This window comes from Oncorhynchus keta, chromosome 21 (assembly GCF_023373465.1).
Source record: "Oncorhynchus keta strain PuntledgeMale-10-30-2019 chromosome 21, Oket_V2, whole genome shotgun sequence".
NCBI classification, from domain to species: Eukaryota; Metazoa; Chordata; class Actinopteri; order Salmoniformes; family Salmonidae; genus Oncorhynchus; species Oncorhynchus keta.
This window is the reverse complement of record NC_068441.1, coordinates 13,153,986-13,174,321: the sequence shown is the minus strand read 5'-3', so window position 1 is coordinate 13,174,321 and position 20,336 is coordinate 13,153,986. Positions and strand designations below refer to the sequence as shown.

General features: G+C 44.3%; 1 protein-coding gene across 3 annotated transcripts in view; it reads left to right on the top strand.

Moving 5' to 3' along the window:
- The window catches only part of LOC118399850 (chemokine-like protein TAFA-1), a 295,347-nt gene that overhangs the window by 235,161 nt on the left and 39,850 nt on the right, over positions 1 to 20,336 (top strand). The window lies entirely within an intron of this gene.

The following is a 20,336-nucleotide window of genomic DNA, read 5'->3' as shown; positions in this document are numbered from 1 at the left end:
CCAGCTGCATTTAATGCTTTAAGAAAACATTCAAACATGGAAATGTGTGGCAGGCAGAGAGGGGGAGCTGATTAACTTTCATTGCAAATGAGGCCCTGTTATGGAAAATCATTCCAGTCCCTGATGTTCTGGTTTAATAGAAAGTGGCTAGATTATTCACGCTGCAGAGTGAGTGAGCCTTTTTCCATATGTAACACTGGGATTTTTTTTGCATGCACTTATAATTGGAAGCGGATAAGTGGCTTGTGATGCATAATGCATATTAGCTAATGTATTGTATGTAATCTGGGCACATTGAACTGACTGGAACAGGTCATTTAGAGAGGAGACAGACTGACCGCTGCATGGTGGAAGAGCCAGCTCTGAATGTTTCCACCTAACACCTCAACACGTCGTGTCTTTTCATCAACACATTCATATATGATATATGACTCACCTATACAGGAAGGTGGTTTTAGATTAACCCATGTACAGCAATGTGTCTGAGTGGCAGTGATTCATTCCTCACCCTGGTTCGATTACTAACTCACACTGTAAAAAAAGTCTAGTTGTTTCAATTCATTATTATTAATTAACAGTTTCCACAGCATTTTTCAGTCCAAGTGTTCCCTGAAACAAAGGTAGCCCAAACTTAGCTCCAACAATGTCACGCCCTGACCTTAGAGATCCTGTTTATGTCTCTATTTTGGTTTGGTCAGGGTGTGAGTTGGGGTGGGTATTTTAAACTCAATTTTTTGTATTTCTTTGTTTTGGCCGGGTAGGTTTATCAATCAGGGACAGCTGTCTATCGTTGTCTCTGATTGAGAACCATACTTAGGTAGCCACCTGTCTTTGTGGGAAGTTGACTTTGTTTAGGGCACATAGCCTTTAGCTTCACAGTTTGTTTTTGAAGTGTTTATTGTTTTGTTCGGCGTCATTTTAATTAATAAAATAACACCACCCTGCACCTTGGTCCTCTTCTTTTAACGGCCGTGACAAACAAGGTAAAAATTCAGTCAACTTAAAATGATGTGTTAGCTCAACTTGTCTCATATGTTCATTCAACTTGATACTAGTAACACACATGCTGCTTTTAACGTACAATGTGTGCAACTTACATATTTGACACACATTGACATACATGATTACATTGTGCATGTTTGTTTTAAGTTTAAGGGTTTTCTCAAGTTGGAGCCAAGTTTGGGCCAACCATTTTGGTTGTTGTTCAGGTAATACTTCAGGACCAAAAGGTTGAGTAAAACGCAAAATAGGCCGTGGAACCACTTACTTAATAATAATTAGTTTAAATAATTGAAAAACATTAAGTGCAGACATTATGCTTTTCTCCCTATGTTTTAGTTACTGCATTTACATACTGCAATCCAGGTTCAGTGTATTTCTCTATCAAAACAGCAGTGCAATAGGGTTATTCCACCAATTTGGTGCCTTTTGAGAAGTATAACTTGCTCAATGTTGGGGGATTTAACTTAATTGTTAAATTCTGTCATAAAGAGAACATAAAAACAAACTCAAAATTACTAGAGTAAGTGACTTAAGTGCCAAAATAAAGTAATCATCTTAAATCAAGCCGAAATCCCTTTATGACCGGGCGAGAGGAAGCTTGATGTGTGCAACAGGGAGGGCAATTGAATGCAAGCTTCACAAAGAAATTGAAATTGTTAAAAACATTTCTAGCTTGTCTATCTGCAGTATGGGTAACAGAGTTGACGCGTTATGCTTGACCTGCTCCATTTTCCACCACAAAACACCAGAAAATTGCCAAAAAGAGTAACCACTTCACCTGCTTTTTTTCTATGATTTGAATATTAGACGGTCAATGTTTCTTTTGACATCTTTTAAGTTTAGTTCATATAACAGGGTTGACCTTAAAATTATGGACCAACATACATGAATCACTAATGACAATCTTTAGAAATTACTTTGTCAAAGCAACAGAATGACTAGGGCTTTACAATAATTTTGAGAACTTGGAGACATTTTTGAGTTAAGTGGGTTAAAATCTTCCTAGCCACAGGGTATACGGAGGGACAAATTGCTGAACGTGTTTGCACATCAGTTAAAGGATACTTCATTTAATATAACAGACTTTTAAAAAATATAAATGCACTCTTTTCATGGAACGACCCAATACTATACTGAACAAAAATATTGTCACGTCTGCTCCTCCCCTCCGGCGTACGACGTCGCCAGAGTATTAACCACCGGTCCTGAGATTCATCATTACGCACACCTGGCACTCATCATTACGCGCACCTGTGAATCATTGATTCACACCTGGACATCATCCCCTTCATCATTTCCTCCCCTTTATATGTCACTCTCCCATGTTCACTCACCAGTTGGTATTGTTCTTGTGTATCGGCGGTCTGCCTTATGTTAGTGGTGTGTTCTTGGTTTTGTTTTATTAAAACGTTTCACCTGCTTCAGACTCACCGCCCCATCATTACAGAAAACCAACTCAAAATATGGAAGCAGCAGGACAACCGGATATCTCCCAGACGATTGATGAACAAGGTGACCTTTTTCGTCAACACCATGATCAGTTGGCTCAACTGGGGACGGCCATGGAAGATGTTCTCCGCAGTCTACAACGTTTCAACAGCAGAGGATATTTTAGAGCCCGTCTACTCAACGAGTCAGCACACCAGCCTATCCAGCAAGTCTGCGATGGATGTCTATCCCTCCCGGAGAAATATGACCTGACACCATCCAAATGCTGTGGCTTCCTCCTTCAGTGCTCCCTCTATATCGCACATCAGATGGGAGCCTCCACCTATGAGAGGTCTAAGGTTGCCACGGTTATTTCTCTGCTGACTGGGCGGGCATTGGAATGGGCTACAGCCATCTGGGAGAGAGGAGAGGAGGAGCTTGAGTCTTATGAGGGGTTCATGGCTCTGTTTAAATGTATTTTCGATCATCCCATGGAGGGCAGAGAGGGAGGTGAGCGTCTGCTTCAGCTCCAGCAGGGGAATGACAGCTGCTGAGAATGCGTTTACCTTCCGGACAGTATCAGCTTCCAGTGGATGGAATGAGGCAGTGCTCAGCACGTTATTTAGAAGAAGTCTGCGGGAGGAGGTCCAGACGGAACTGGCCTGCCGAGATGACAACCTCACCCTGGATGCACTCATTGCGTCAGCATCTTCATCTCTTCTCTCCCTCCTTCGTCGAGTGTTCAGGATCAGAGCCTGAACCCATGGCGGTAGGGGTCACACGCCTTCCCGCGGTGGAATGACAGACAGATACAGCTGGGGCTCTGTCTGTACTGTGGCCAGGGAGGGCACATGCGCCAGCGGTGTCTTTACTTCAGAATCCGGCATCCACTGCAGCAGAAGGACGGTCACGGGATGTTACATCCCCTGGACTAGGAGTGAGTATTCCAACTACTGCCTGTTAGACTCTTTTTAGAACCCATCACTCTGGCTGACTGTCCCAAATGCCCTGTGTCTACAGCTTTAGTGGATTCCGCCGCCGCGGAGAACTTTATGAACCAGACCCTTGCCGCCTCTTTCAATGTTACTCCATTCCCGCTCTCCTCTCCTTTTCCTGTTCAAGGTCTCGACTGTCGGCCTCTAGGATCCGGAACCATCACACACGTCACCCAACCACTCACCCTCACCGTGGAGCCCAATCACCAGGAAACATCCCCTTCATCACTAGTGCACCAGTTCACAAGATCATCCTTGGCTTCAGCGCCATAACCCTACCATCTCATGGTCGAGGGTGCGAATCACCGACTGGTCACCTGAATGCCGGAGGACCTGCTTCCCTGTCTCCTGTGGTTCCATGTTGGTTGAGAGTCCTGTGGTTTCCCTCCAGCTCAACATCCCGGAGGAATACCAGGATCTAAGGAGGTATTCTACAAGACCAGCGCTACCTGTCTCCCTCCTCATCGCCCCTGGGACTGTGACATTGACCTGTTTTCCAGGTGCTACACATCTGCGCAGACTCATCTACCAGTTGGTGTTCGACTCCGGTGGAGGAAATAACGTTTATTTAAAACGTTGCACCTGCTTCTGACTCACCACCTCATTACAAAAATAAACGCAACATGTGAAGTGTTGGTCCCATGTTTTATGAGCTGAAATAGAAGATCCCAGAAATGTTCCATACATACAAAAAGTTATTTCTCTAAAATGTTGTTTACATCCCTGTTAGTGAGCATTTCTCTTTTGGTAGTACGTCAAACCGGCCTCACAACCACAGACCACATGTAACCGCTCCAGCCCAGGACCGCTACATCCAGCTTCTTCACCTGTGGGATTGTCTGAGACCAGCAACCCAGACAGCTGATGAAACAGTTTGTGTGCAAATCCGAAAAGTTTCTGCACAAACTGTCAGAAGCCATCTCAAGGAAGCTCCTCTGCGTGCTCATCGTCTTCAACTGGGTCTTGCCTGCAGTACGGAGTCGCAACAGACTTCCACGGGCAAATGCTCGCCTTCGATGGTCGCTGGTACGCTGGAAAAGTGTTATTCACGGATGAATCCCGTTTTCAACTGTACCAAGCAGATGGACAATAGCATGCATAGCGGTGAGTGGTTTGCTGATGTTAAAGTTGCGAACAGAGTGCCTCATGGTACTGTAGCAGTGGGGTTATGGCATGGGCAGCCATATGCTACAGACAATGAACACAATACATTTTATCGATGGCAATTTGAAGAGACCGAGATATCGTGACGAGATCCTGAGGCCCATTGTCGTGTCGTTCATCCACTGCCACCACTTCATATTTCAGCAAGATTATGCACTGCTCCATGTCGCAAGGATCTGTACACAATTCCTGGAAGCTGAAAATGTCCCAGTACTTTCAGGGCCTGCATACTCACCAGACATGTCACCGATTGATCAGGTTTGGGTTGCTCTGGATCGACGTGTAAGACGACGTGTTCCAGTTCTTGCCAATATCCAGTCATGTCCTACTGCCTTTGAAGAGGAGTGGAACAACTTTCCACAGGGCAAAATCAACAGCTGATCAACTCTATGAATGAGATATGTCATGCTGCATGAGGCAAATGGTGGTCACACCAGATACTGTCTGGTTTTCTGATCCACACCCTTACCTTTTTTTAAGGTATATGTCCAACAGATGCATTACTGTATTCTCAATCATGTGAAATTGTCACGTTCTGACCTTATTTCCTTTGTTTTGTCTTTGTTTTAGTATAGTTGGGGTGGGCAGTCTGTTTTTTTTCTATGTTGGTTTTTTAGTTTGGACTGGTATGGTTCTCAATCAGCGGCAGGTGTCGTTGTCTCTGATTGAGAATCATTAGTGTTCAGTTTTGATTATATTAAAATCATGAACACTTACCACGCTGCACCTTGGTCCTCACCTTCTTCCACCGACGACGGCCGTTGCAGAAATCCATAGATTAGGGCCTAATGAATTGATTTAAATTGACTGATTTCTTTATATAAACTGTAACTCAGTAAAATCTTTGAAACTGTTGCATGTTGCGTTTATATTTTTGTTGTTTGTGTACATCCATCCTCTGATCAGCCCATTGTTCCTGGCTCAACCAACATTTTTCTTCGAAGGAATACCATTTCAGCAAGGCTGTCCTGTGATTGCTTCAGAAAAAGCTATTTTATGATTTTGAATGGACAATTCAGCTGCTAGTTTCAGCTGCCTGTTCTCATTTAATGTGCTCAGTGACATGCATCATACGGACATTCACCGAGGTCAGACGTTGGCCAATGTGTTTGTGCATCACACAGCCACACACACTGTGAAGGAAACGGGACATTCAGGATATTTAAGAGGAAAGACAAGAGCTTTCTCTTCCTCTTTCATTTTAGGAACAGACTTTTAAGTCTCTCAGCCCAACATGAGAAAATACCTGCCACTTCTTTGACATGATATCCAACAAAGTAATGTGTGTGAATACTTGCACCTTTAAAAACACAGAACTAGGTGACATGCATATATTTATCATCATCATTTACTTTCTCATATTCCTCTTCTGATAACTTTTATTTTTTATGTGCCTTATTTATTCATCATATTTATCGCAGATCTGCATGGAAATCATGTGTGGGATCATTTCCACGCAAAGCGTGAGATGTTTTAATATGGGACGTTTGCTTATGAGTGTGTGTAAATTTACGCACAGCCATGACCATGCTTACGCGCAGTGCCAAGTGTTGAAATAACGGAACTGCTTGTCAAGCGTAGAATGAGGAAAATATATGTTGAAAATGTATGAAATTGTGAGAGAAATAATTCAATAATTTTTTTAGATGTCATTGTATTTCCATTGTGAATTCATGCAATATATATTGATAGGCTGTATAGTATAATTCTACCACATCAGTGAATTTGTTATTGTAACGAGTTTCCTCCTCTTCTTCCGAAGAGGAGAGGCGAAACGGATCAGAGGACCAATACGCGGCGTGGTAATTTTCCATGGTACTTTTTAATGCTTTTAGGTACACATGAACAAACTAACAAAACAAGAAATGTGAAACTCAAATTACAGTCCTATCTGGTGCACACACAGAGACAGGAAACAATCACCCACAAACACACAGTGAAACCCAGGCCACCTAAGTATGATTCTCAATCAGAGACAACTAATGACACCTGCCTCTGATTGAGAACCATACTAGGCCGAAACATAGAAATTCCCAAAACCTAGACAAACAAACAGACTGCCCACCCAACTCACGCCCTGACCATACTAACTAAACACAAAACACAGAAAATAAAGGTCAGAACGTGACAGTACCCCCAAAGGTGCGGACTCCGGCCGCAAAACCTTGACCTATAGGGGAGGGTCTGGGTGGGCGTCTGTCCGCGGTGGCGGTTCTGGCGCGGGACGCGGACCCCACTTCACCCTTGTCTTTGTCCGCCTTATTTTCCGCCTCCGTGGCTTTCTCACCATGGCAACCCCTCTCAATGACCCCACTGGACAGAGGGGCAGCTCGGGACAGAGGGGCAGGGGCTCTGGACAGAGGGACAGGGGCTCTGGACAGAGGGACAGGGGCTCTGGACAGAGGGACAGGGGCTCTGGCGCCTCTGGGCTGAGGGGCTCTGGCGCCTCTGGGCTGAGGGGCTCTGGCGCCTCTGGGCTGAGGGGCTCTGGCGCCTCTGGGCTGAGGGGCTCCGGCAGCGGCGCCGGACAGGCGGGACGCTCCGGCAGCGGCGCCGGACAGGCGGGACGCTCCGGCAGCAGCGCCGGACAGGCGGGAGGCTCCGGCAGCAGCGCCGGACAGGCGGGAGGCTCCGGCAGCGGCGCCGGACAGGCGGGAGGCTCCGGACAGGCGGGAGGCTCCGGCAGCGGCGCCGGACAGGCGGGAGGCTCCGGCAGCGGCGCCGGACAGGCGGGAGGCTCCGGCAGCGGCGCCGGACAGGCGGGAGGCTCCGGCAGCGGCGCCGGACAGGCGGGAGGCTCCGGCAGCGGCGCCGGACAGGCGGGAGGCTCCGGCAGCGGCGCCGGACAGGCGGGACGCTCCGGCAGCGGCGCCGGACAGGCGGGAGGCTCCGGCAGCGGCGCCGGACAGGCGGAACGCTCCGGCAGCGGCGCCGGACAGGCGGGAGGCTCCGGCAGTGGCGCCGGACAGGCGGGAGGCTCCGGCAGCGGCGCCGGACAGGCGGGAGGCTCCGGACAGGCGGGAGGCTCCGGCAGCGGCGCCGGACAGGCGGGAGCACCTGCAGAGAGGAGACAGAGAGACAGCCTGGTGCGTGGAGCTGCTACAGGAGGCACCAGGCTGGGGAGACTTTCAGGAGGCTTGGTGTTAGAAGGAGCCTGAAAGACCGGGCTGTGGGGGAGCACTGGAGCTCTGGTGCGCAACCTTGGCACCACTTCCCCAGGCTGGACAACTACTCGAGCCCGGACCCTCCAGAGTGCAGGCACAGGTTGAACCAGGCTGTGGGTAAGCACGGGAGATCTAGTGCTTACTACACGCACCTCTCCCCTAGGCTCCACTCCCACAGTTGCCCGGTACGAGCGGAGCGCAGGCAGAGGACGCACTGCACCCTCCCAGCGCCCGGAGACACAGCACGCAGAGCCGGCGCAGGATAACCTGGACCAAGACTGCGTACCGGCGACCAGACCCGCTGAGCAGGCACCATACGCCCTGGCTCAATGCCCACACTCGCATGGCACTCTCGGGGGGCTGCCCTATAGCGCACCGGGCTATGGACACGCACTGGCGACACCGTGCGCTCAACCGCATAACACGGTGCCTGACCAGTAATGCGCTGCTCATAATAAGCACGAGGAGTGAGCTCAGGTCTGCTACCTGGCTTAGTACCACACCTCGTGTGCCCCAAAAAAAAAATTTGGGGCTGCCTCTCGTACCTGTCGCATTGCCGTGCTGGCTCCTCATATTGCCGCCGATCAGCTTTCGCTGCCTCCAGCTCTGCTTTGGGGCTGCGATTTTCCCCAGCCAACCTCATTCTCCTGTAACCTTCCTTGCATTGCTCCATCGAATCCCAGGCGGGCTCCGGCACTCTCCCTGGGTCGACCGCCCACCTATCTATCTCCTCCCAAGTTGTGTAGTCCAGATTCAGCTCTGATGCTGGCCGCTGTTGTAGTTGCTGCTGCTGCTGTCGTCGCTGTCCTTTACCACGCCGCTTGGTCCGATTGTGGTGGGTGATTCTGTAACGAGAGGAGAGGCGAAACGGATCAGAGGACCAATACGCGGCGTGGTAATTTTCCATGGTACTTTTTAATGCTTTAAGGTACACATGAACAAACTAACAAAACAAGAAATGTGAAACTCAAATTACAGTCCTATCTGGTGCACACACAGAGACAGGAAACAATCACCCACAAACACACAGTGAAACCCAGGCCACCTAAGTATGATTCTCAATCAGAGACAACTAATGACACCTGCCTCTGATTGAGAACCACACTAGGCCGAAACATAGAAATTCCCAAAACCTAGACAAACAAACATAGACTGCCCACCCAACTCACGCCCTGACCATACTAACTAAACACAAAACACAGAAAATAAAGGTCAGAACGTGACAGTTATGATAATAATCAATCTAAAGTAGAGTAATTTGTTAAATTAGAGGCACGTCATCGTCAGCAAAACAGTAACATGTCATTTCCATACACCATAGCACAACAGGTTGAAGTCGAGAGGGGTTTCTTTGCCATGATGCCATCAAAGGGTTCATCGCCATAAAGCCCCATCCCAAAACAAGTTCAAATGTGAACAGAAAAGGCTTCCACTCTTAATGTGCAGGTGATAGGTAATATGATGACACTGTTGAATGTGGTGGAAAGGTGGCCAGGTGGAACGCACAACTCGTTCATTCTGCGGAACAGCAATGTTGGCCTATAGGCCTACAGGAGGGAGCTGTTGAGGATGGATGGCTTATTGGTGAATGTTGCCTACTCATATGAAGTATATTTGCACTGTTAAAGCAACTTGAATTGTCTTAATGGTCCTCTCTTTGTCGCTATGTTTTTATTTTTACTGGTCGAGCCACAACTGAACGAGCCAAATAAAACCTTTTGTTTGTAATCAGTCTCTGGCCCTAGCACCTCTTTCATTCTATTTCGTAGCATTTTTTGGTTGTGCAGCTGTATTTCATGGTACTACATTGTATATTCCCCACACGCTATTAACAGATGATTTTGACCATATCAGGTTAATTAGGGGCATTTCGAAATGCAAATAGCCAATTCTGTGCATTAGCACTGAGGCTGAAGACAATTGGTATTTATCAGTGGTTATATCCTAACGGTGTCTGTATGATGGACGTAGGAATGTTTGATAAGTCACACATTTTCTATGCCTATGAATATTCTAAATTCCGTTTGTAAGTATTTCAGAATAGTTTTTATGCAATATTAATAGAGGCCCCTGGCATAGTCGTATAGTTGCTGCGACATGTGTTTTCATACACTTGCAATATGTTTTCTGCACAGTCGTGGCCAAATGTTTCGAGAATGACACAAATATTAATTTCCACAAAGTTTGCTGCTTCAGTGTCTTTAGATATTTTTGTCAGATGTTACTATGGAATACTGAAGTATAATTATAAGCATTTCATTAGTGTCAAAGGCTTTTATTGACAATTACATGAAGTTGATGCAAAGAGTCAATATTTGCGGTGTTGACCCTTCTTTTTCAAGACCCCTGCATTCCGCCCTTGCATACTGTCAATTAACTTCTGGGCCACATCCTGACTGATGGCAGCCCATTCTTGCATAATCAATGCTTGGAGTTTGTCAGAATTTGTGGGTTTTTGTTTGTCCACCCGCCTCTCGAGGATTGACCGCAAGTTCTCAATGGGATTAAGGTCTGGAGAGTTTCCTGGCCATGGACCCCACAAAATCAATGTTTTGTTCCCCAAGCCACTTAGTTATCACTTTTGCCTTATGGCAAGGTGCTCCATCATGCTGGAAAAGGCATTGTTCATCACCAAACTGTTCCTGGATGGTTGGGAGAAGTTGCTCTCGGAGGATGTGTTAATACCATTCTTTATTCATGGCTGTGTTCTTAGGCAAAATTGTGGGTGAGCCCACTCCCTTGGCTGAGAAGCAACCCCACACATGAATGGTCTCAGGATGCTTTACTGTTGGCATAACACAGGACTGATGGTAGCGCTCACCTTGTCTTCTCCGGGACAAGGTTTTTTCCAGATGCCCCAAACAATCGGAAAGGGGATTCATAAGAAAAAATGACTGTACCCCAGTCCTCAGAAGTCCAGTCCCTGTACCTTCCTGAGCAAGCTCTGCACTGGTGGTGCCCCGATCCCGCAGCTGAATCAACTTTAGGAGATGGTCCTGGTGCTTGCTGGACTTTCTTGGGCACCCTGAAGCCTTCTACACAACAATTGAACCGCTCTCCTTGAACTTCTTGATGATCCGATAAATGGTTGATTTATGTGCAATCTTACTGTCAGCAATATCCTTACCTGTGAAGCCCTTTTTGTGCAGCAATGCAATGATGACGGCACGTGTTTCCTTGCAGGTAACCATGGATGACAGAGGAAGAACAATGATTTCAAGCACCACCTTCCTCTTGAAGCTTTCAGTCTGTTATTCGAACTCAATCAGCATGACAGAGTGATCTCCAGCCTTGTCCTCGTCAACACTCACACCTGTGTTAATGAGAGAATTACTAACATGATGTCAGCTGGTCCTTTTGTGGCAGGGCTGAAATGCAGTGGAAATGTTTTTGGGGGATTCAGTTCATTTTCATGGCAAAGAGGGACTTTGAAGTGAATTGCAATCGCTCTCTGATCACTCTTCATAACATTCTAGAGTATATGCAAATTGCCATCATACAAACTGCAGACTTGGTGAAAATTAATATTTGTGTCATTCTCAAAACTTTTGGCCATGACTGTATACATAGAAGCTATTAGCGACATCAACAACCCCTAGCAACTATCCCCCACCCCATTGGATCTAGGGATAAGGGCGTTTTGAAGCCAGCTCACTCCTGGACATTGACCATTTTACACTTGAGCATTGCAGACAAGAATTTCACTGTACCTTGTAATTACATCTGCCACCCTGTACATGTGACTATTAAACTCTCTAATCTCTAGCCTAATTTCTTAATCAGATTTGTCACAGTGCTCCCACTGGACCTAGGTAATTTCATGGTGCTGAACTGGTATTGATAGTGCGGGTAAATGAGGCACGCAATAATAGTTAACGTTAATAACCATAAAGATGTGGGCATCTGATTCATATGGCCCAGGTGTGGTATTCCATATAGGTTATTAAGAATTGACCAGGAATGAGGCCATGCGACCCTCCTCCCACCTCCCGTTCACTTCAGTAGAATTACTAGTTAGAGATATCATTACTACCAGTCTACCAGTAGTACACCATTACTACTACAACAAACAAAATGCATATTCTGCTATTCTTTGTTTATAGTATTTTTACCTTTTTAAATCACAACTTACTAACCACTGTGGGGCACTCGATGTACATGGAAGAGGGTACCAATTATTTAACCAGGATGAAAGGCATTGTGTTGATTGAAGATAGAGACAGAGACATTCTCTCTCAATCTACCGGTTACCAGGACAATAGATCTGGGTCAGAGTGTGTCTCTGCGATGATGTTTAAAATTCAGTGGCTGTTTTTTTTCGGCTTTTGAGATAAGCTGTTCTCGCTGAGGGAAAACCACAATTGATTCATGTGAATCCACTGTAGCTGGGTCAGTGGTTTCTCCCTGCCAGTCTGTCTGTCTGAGCTCTGCTCCGGAGCAGGAGAGTTCCCCACTCAGCTCACAGACAGCAAGCAGCCTGTTAGCTTCAGGCACTGCTAACTGGATGTCCACTTGTTTGTCTTCTCCAGTTACTGTAGGTAATGTTGCCCTGAGGGTGTGTGGATGGAGATATGGGCCAGAGATGAGTCACTGAGAAACAACCAGGGGTAAATTCACCAACATCAGAGCAGCAAAGGCATGCCATTGGTCAATGTCAATTCAGCATAGATTACATAACATTATATCAACTGAATCGACACTGTACAGAATACATTCATTTCTCAAGGCTTTCTCTGAGATAATGGAAAGGCATTTAATGATGCAATTTTTTTTAAACATGCTGGCTGCCATCCAGAGTACTTCAATATATTTAGGCATGAACGTATGTCAGTGCCCGCATCCTCAGGGTAGCCTTTCTTATCGAGCCATGTTGGCTAGCGTCAGTGTTGTGAACACAGTGCTGTAGCAGGGCTGTCTAAGTCTGGATGGGGATCACGTCCTACCAGATGACTCACTCACATGGCTCGGGGCACTTTGGATTCTTTTTAGTGTGAACTTTTGTGTTGAGCCAAGATCTAACCGATTCCTTATGCTTTTACAGGCATAATGTCATGCCCTTCCTCCCAAACATTTTTTCTCACCCATATACACACAATATCCTATCCTCATAATGACAGAGTGAAAACATGACATTTTGAATATGTATTGAAAATGAAATACTGAAAAATCAAATCAAACTTTATTTACCACAAGCGCCGAATACAACAAGTGTAGACTTTACTGTGAAATGCTTACTTACAAGCCCTTAACCAACAGTGCAGTTCAAGAAGAAGAAAATATTTACCAAGTAGGCAAAAATAAAAAGTAATAATAAAAAGTAACACAATAGGAACAACAATAACAAGGCTATATACAGGGGGCACCGATACAGAGTCAGTGTGCAGGGGTACAGGTAAGTTGAGGTAATCGGTACATGTAGGTGGGGGTGAAGTGACTATGCATAGCTAACAAACTAACAGCGAGTAGCAGCAGTGTACAAAAGGGAGGGGGAGGCAATGTAAATTGTCCTGTGGTGATTTTTATGAATTGTTCAGCAGTCTAATGGCTTGGGGGTAGAAGATGTTGAGGAGACTTTTGGTCCTAGACTTGGCACTCTGGTACCGCTTGCCGTGCGGTAGCAGAGAAAACAGTCTATAACTTGGGTGACTGGAGTCTCTGACAATTTTATGGGCTTTCCTCCAATGGCTGGAAGCTTGGTACTGGGCCGTTCGCACTACCCTCTGTAGCACCTTATGGTCAGATGCCGAGCAGTTGCCATACCAAGTGGTGATGCAACCAGTCTTGATGGTGCAGCTGTAGAACCTTTTGAGGATCTGGGGAACCATGCCAAATCTTTTCAGTCTCCTGCGGGGGAAAAGATGTTGTTGTGCTCTCTTTACGACTGTCTTGGTGTGTTTGGACCATGATAGTACCTTGGTGATGTGGACACCAAGGAACTTGAAACTCTCGACCTGCTCCACTACAGCCCCGTCGATGTTAATGGGGGCCTGTTTGGCCAGCCTTTTCCTGTCGTCCATGATCAGCTCCTTTGTCTTGCTCACATTGAGATAGAGGTTGTCCTGGCACCACACTGCCAGATCTCTGACCTCCTCCCTATAGGCCATCTCATCATTGTTGGTGATCAGGCCTACCACTGTTGTGTCGTCAGCAAACTTAATGATGGTGTTGGAGTCGTGTTTGGCCACGCAGTCGTTTGTGAACAGGGAATACAGGAGGGGACTAAGTACACACACCTGAGGGGCCCCTGTGTTAAGGATCAGCGTGGCAGACATGTTGTTGCCTTCTCTTACCACCTGGGGGTGGCCCGTCAGGAAGTCCAGGATCCAGTTGCAGAGGGAGGTGTTTAGTCCCAGAGTCCTTAGCTTAGTGATGAACTTCGTGGGCACTATGGTGTTGAAAGCTGAGCTGTAGTCAATGAACAGCATTCTCACATAGGTGTTCCTTTTGTCCAGGTGAGGAAGGGCAGTGTGGAGTGCGATTGAGATTGCGTCAACTGTGGATCTGTTGGGATAGTATGCAAATTGGAGTGAGTCTCGTGTGTCCGGGAGGATGCTGTTGATGTGAGCCATGACCAACCTTTCAAATGACTTCATGGCTACCGACGTGAGTGCCACAGGGCGGTAATCATTTAGGCAGGTTACCTTCGCTTCCTTGGGCACAGAGACTATGGTGGTCTGCTTGAAACATGTAGGTATTACAGGCTCTGTCAGGGAGAGGTTGAAAATGTCAGTGAAGACACTTGACATTTGGTCTGCGCATGCTTTGAGCTGGTCCGCACATGCCAATATCTAATTTACACAAGCATTCATACCCCTGAGTCAATACTTTGTAGAATCACCTTTGGCAGCAATTACAGCTGTGAGTCATTCTGGGTAAGTATCTAAGAGCTTTCCTCAACTGGACTGTGCAACATTTGTCCATTATGTCAAATTGTCAAAATGGTTGTTGATCGATGCTAGACAGATATTTTCAGGTTTTGCCATAGATTTTCAAATTTATTTTTGTCATAACTATAACTCGGCCACTCAGGAACATTCACTGTCTTCTTGTTAAGCATCTACAGTGTAGATTTTGACCTTGTGTTTTAGGTTAGGTTATTTATCTCAGAGTGTCTGGTGGAAAGCACACTCAACCAGGTTTTCCTCTATAATTTTGCCTGTGCTTAGTTCCATCCCTATTCTTTTTAATCCTGAGAAACCCACCGGTCCGTAAACATTACAAGCATATTGTAATGGATTTGCCCCAAATATAATACTTTGTATTCAGGACAACACGTTAATTGCATTGCTATATTTTTTGCAGTATTACTTTAGTGCCTTGTTTAAAACAGGATGCATGTTTTGGAATATTTTTGTTCTGTACAGGCTTCCTTCTTTTCACCCTGTCAAATAGGTTAGTATTTTGGAGTAACTACAATGATGTTGCTCCATCCTCTGCATTCTCCTATCACAGCCATTCAACTCTGTAACTGTTTTAAGTCACCATTGGACTCATGGTGAAATCCCTGAGAGGTTTCCTTCCTCTCCGGCAACAAAGTCAAGTTAATAACTTCACCATGCTCAAAGGGATATTCAATGAATGTTTTTTTCTACCAATAGGTGCCCTTCTTTGCTAGCCATTGGAAAACACAAAACAAACATAATACCACTTTGACATTATGGGATATTGTGTGTAGGCCTGTGCCAAAATAATCTTAATGTATTAATTGTTAAAATCAGGCTGTCACATTATTGGCAATAGCTTTGTGAGATCTGACATGCCCCCTGAGCCCACTCAGACACTCCTGACACCTATCCCAAATGGGAACTACAAATGTGGCTCATGCACACAGTGCAATAGCACTATAAAAACATCCTTCTTCAGACACCCACGTACAAAAAATCCCTGTTAGGGGTATCATCTCATGCAAGGCCAAGGGAGTAATCGATCTCATCACCTGTTCATGTGGAAAAGCCTACATAAGACAAACAGACAATTTAAACAACGCATAGCTGAAGACTGCAGCTTAATCAGATGTAAGAACATTGACTATCCAGTAGCAGCTCACTTTGTTGACGCTAACCATCCAATCTCCTCCCTCAAATAAACAGGCATTGAGCATATTGCTCTACCATGGAGAGGAGGTAACATCGAGATCCTACTACTACAAAGGGAGGCTTACTGGATATCCTATCTAAAAAAATTGACCCCTAGTGTTCTGAATATTGACTCAGATCTCAGGCCCTTCTTATGAACTGCTCTTTCTTTTATGAACAAGTCTTATAAATTGATATATTCTTTCTACAGTTTGTTAGTGTACACCTAATGTGTTCCCCCTGTTGATGACCCTCATTATACATTAAGGTTGAACCAAAATATTACATATAACAAATATGAAATACGAAACAATTAAATATCTGAAATTGAATTAAACAATAATGTATGTTGATGCTAATATGATGTACATGTTTCTATATGATAACAAAAGCCTAATATATTTAATATGCCATGTACAATTGTTTTTTACAGTTTCACTAAATCATTCGAAGTAACTTAATCACTATTGTCATTGGTTGCACTAATTGTCTACATAACCTGGTTCAAGTATTCATGACATTACCCTGAAGAAGGCACAGTGATGCTGAAACATTGGTAAACACCCAAATAACTTACTGGGAGTTTAAATATGGAGTGTGAAACTTTCTTTATTTTGATAGTTTACCAAATCAGGCTGTAACACAACAAAATGTGGAAAAAAAGTACAGTACTTTCTGAAGGCACTGTACATACAGACTAACACACGCTCCCTACTTCTGTTCCTTCACACGTTCCTTTTCTTCATCGGGAGGTGTTAGTCAAAGAGTGTTAATGGCAGCGAGGCAGTAGGACAGCCTAGGCAGCACACTTCCCTGGGAGATGACCTGGTCAGGGTGTGTGTGAACCCACAAGGTACTGGGGCCCGGGCGCCAAGGCCACCATCAGAATACAACACCAGGCTCATTTCCACCAATCCACACACAGAACACTTGCTGCCTGTTTAAACACGCATTGCTTGTATGGATGTAGGGTCTTTCGTATGAAAGACACCAAGGCCTTCAGTGCTAGTCATGGGGCTGTGTAATTTCAATAACATTCTGACTCAGAAAGTGCATTTAAGCAGATGAAATATGGAAGGCACTAAGTGCAGTCAGAGGGGAATGACATGAGGAGTTTTTCTGGCGAGGCTCGAGGCCCCGATATCGTCACATTAGTCCATATTATGTTGCTTTGTAGTGCATTTTAACATTTTCTTAACTAATCAGGGGATTGTTCCTGGAGTTCCTCCTTGATGTTTTAGTAATGATGAGCTAAATCCCTTTGACTGGCTGATGATGCAGCACCATTAAAGATACATGCACAGGGACAGCTGGGGCTCATCCACTTTGATGCCTCTGCCTCCTAAAACAAGTCATTAATATCTTCCATTTTCTTTCTTAATTTCTGATGCTAGTTGATTAACACGCCACCCTTTAAAGACCCAGCTAACTGATGTAAAAAACACAGACTTGGCCAAACAGAATAGAGCTGTTTTGATATCAGACTTAATTGTCAGCAATCAAAAGCACTTCACAATGAATGTACTGCACCTAAAGTATGTCTGCCACTCAAGCGTAAATACGTTGTCTGAAAAGAAATGCCTGTTCCATAATGCATGGCCTTATTCCACTATATTCCAGTGTGATTGAAAACAATCCACTTCGATGCTGAAGATAATGAAATGCTGTTGGTGCTTTAATAGAGATGTTTTTCACTGAGAAAAGATTAAGAAAAGATTGTTTTAAGGTTCATAGCCAAAGAGCACTGGAGGGGATAAGGAACTCAATTTGATATTCATCAGCTGCTTCAAACAAACTATAAACGAACACAGCTCCCAGTTAGTTCCAAAAATGAAACAAAAATGAACACATTTTTTAGTTATTTTTTGGGGGTAATTTTCCCTTATCTATTTATTGAAAGTGATCATTATAACCACACTCTTCAAATTGAGTCTGTCTGCGTTTTAAAACTAAACTATTCAGTTAGTGAGAGACTGCCAAAGAAGAAAAACTCACACAGAGAGAAAAGGTAGAACGAAGGACGCCCTCTTATCTGCCAAAACAAAACACCCACTCAAACATGCAGGGAAATTGAATTGTGATTAAGATGTTGTGGGTTGAGAGGTAGTCTTTGAGTTATTTAGAGTGGGCCTCTCTGTCTTAGGTGTTTGTTGTTATAGCGATACATTACGGTATAATGGCAGCTCTGAGGGCGAGAGAGACAGAGAGCTCTTGAAGAATCCTGGCAGAGTCTCTGTCAATGATTACGAATCAGGGCACACTCTGCATTAATTAGAGTGCTGTTAATTCTTAGAACAGGTGAGGGCATGGAGACTCAGCAAACTGGGAACAATCCCAGAACATTAGCTAAGATTCCCGTTAAGTTCTATACTAAGCAAAAATATAAACGCAAAATTCACAACAATTTCAACGATTGTATTGAGTTATGTTTCATATAAGGAAAGTAGTCAATTGAAATAAATTAATTACAGTAAGCCCTAATCTATGGATTTCAGATGACTGAGCAGGGGCGCAGCCCTGGTGGGCCTAGGTGTCACGTTCTGACCTTAGTTCTTTTGTTTTGTCTTTGTTTTAGTATGGTCAAGGCGTGAGTTGGGTGGGTTGTCTATGTTTTTTCTATGATTTGGTATTTCTGTGTTTGGCCTGGTATGGTTCTCAATCAGAGATCGAGTTTCACCCTTGAGTTGTGGGTGATTGTTTTCTGTTTTGTGTCTACACCAGACAGGACTGTTTTGTTTCTTTCATTCTCCTTTGTTATTTTGTTTAGTGTTCTCGTGATAATAAATTATCAATATTGACACTTACCACGCTGCGCATTGGTCCTCACCTTCTTCGGCCGTTACACTAGGAAGGCATAGGCCCACTTGCTTGGGAGCCAGGCCCACTCACTGGTGAGCCATGTCCAGCCAATCAGAATTAGTTTTCCCACAAAAGGGATAATGTTTCATTAGGTTGTGGGTACAGTCTGGTGGGAACATTGTTGGGAAGTCACAAAAGATGATTTTCCCAAAACACAAAAACTGTCCAGCTGTGTGGATGATTTTACAATGTTTCTTTTGGGATGCAAAAAAAAAACATTCATCTGATGTTGCAAGAATGTTCCTAGAACACATTTAATCTGTTTTTAATCTGTTTTTTAGTCTGGTGAGAACATTGTGGGGACATCCCAAACCACAAAACGGTCCGGTTGTGCTGACATTCAGATCATGTCTGTATCAGGTTGCACAAAACGTTCCTTTGATGTTGCAATCATTTTTACAGAACAGCCTTTATGAGTTCTTTAAAGGTTCACAGAACATTTAATTAGGTTGTGGGCACAGTGTGGATCCATTACAAGAGATAGGTTCCCAAAACACAATATACTCAGTTGTGATGACATTCATACCATGTTTTATTAAGTTAGGTTGCACCGGATATTCGCTGTAAGAATGTTGTAAAAATGTAAGAACGCTGTAAGAATGTTGACAGAACACCTGGTCTATTTTCATTAAAAGTTGCCAGAACATTTAATTATGTTATGGGACTTGTCTGGGATGTTGCAAGAATATTCTTGTGATATTCACATAGGTTGCACAGAACATTCCCACAATGTTGCACAATGTTCCACAATTTGGAAAGTCCATAAGTCCATAAATAAGTCCATAAGTCCACAATATTCCATTGGTGTTCATGCAATATGCATTTTAACTTGTCTTGGAGGTCCTCGGAACATTTTAAGGACATTTGGAACATGTTATATTTAAATCTTACCTGATACTGCCATACAATGCTCCGCATGCAAATTTGTAGCTCCTTAAAGCATAAAACAGCAGATTGGAAAACATCCCTATTATGTTTCTCTCCAGGTTTAATGGCAATTCACATTTGAGGGCTGTATTGTAGGCCCACTTGAAGGTTATATAGACACATGGCATTTTAATTTAATTCATAGGACATTTAAACATCATTTAATCATTCAACAACCATATTTTATTAACTTAATCTGTTGACAATCTGCACATTATTTCATTCATAGGACATTTGAACAGTACGGAAGTCCTGAAGCCAAAGCAAAAAATAAAAATAAAAGAAAAAGTAGGCTCTTGGAATATTCTTGTTTGAACTACTTAGTACGTCGTTTGAACGACTTAGTACCTCATTTGAACGACATCTTGTTTGAACGACTTAATTGTTCTGTTGTCTAATTAGGCCTCATTTTCTATGCAGCTAGTCAGACCGTGTAATGCTTGCTGCAGCCATTCATTCACTGATTCCATCCATTGATATGATTATTCATTATTCTTGATTATGCATTGACAGTTCATTGATATCCTAAAGCATCTAAATGGGTGAGTGTGGAGCGAGTAGCAGAGTGTAATTCAAGCAGCTCTTTTTTTTTTTAAATGGTGTAGGCCTTCTCCCCCGCTTAAATTTTGCTCTGGTACTGACCAGCCACAAGCTCTGGGCATGCTCTGCCTAGCATTATTTGTTTCCTTTATCACTTTTACTTTAATTAGGCCTATTCGGTT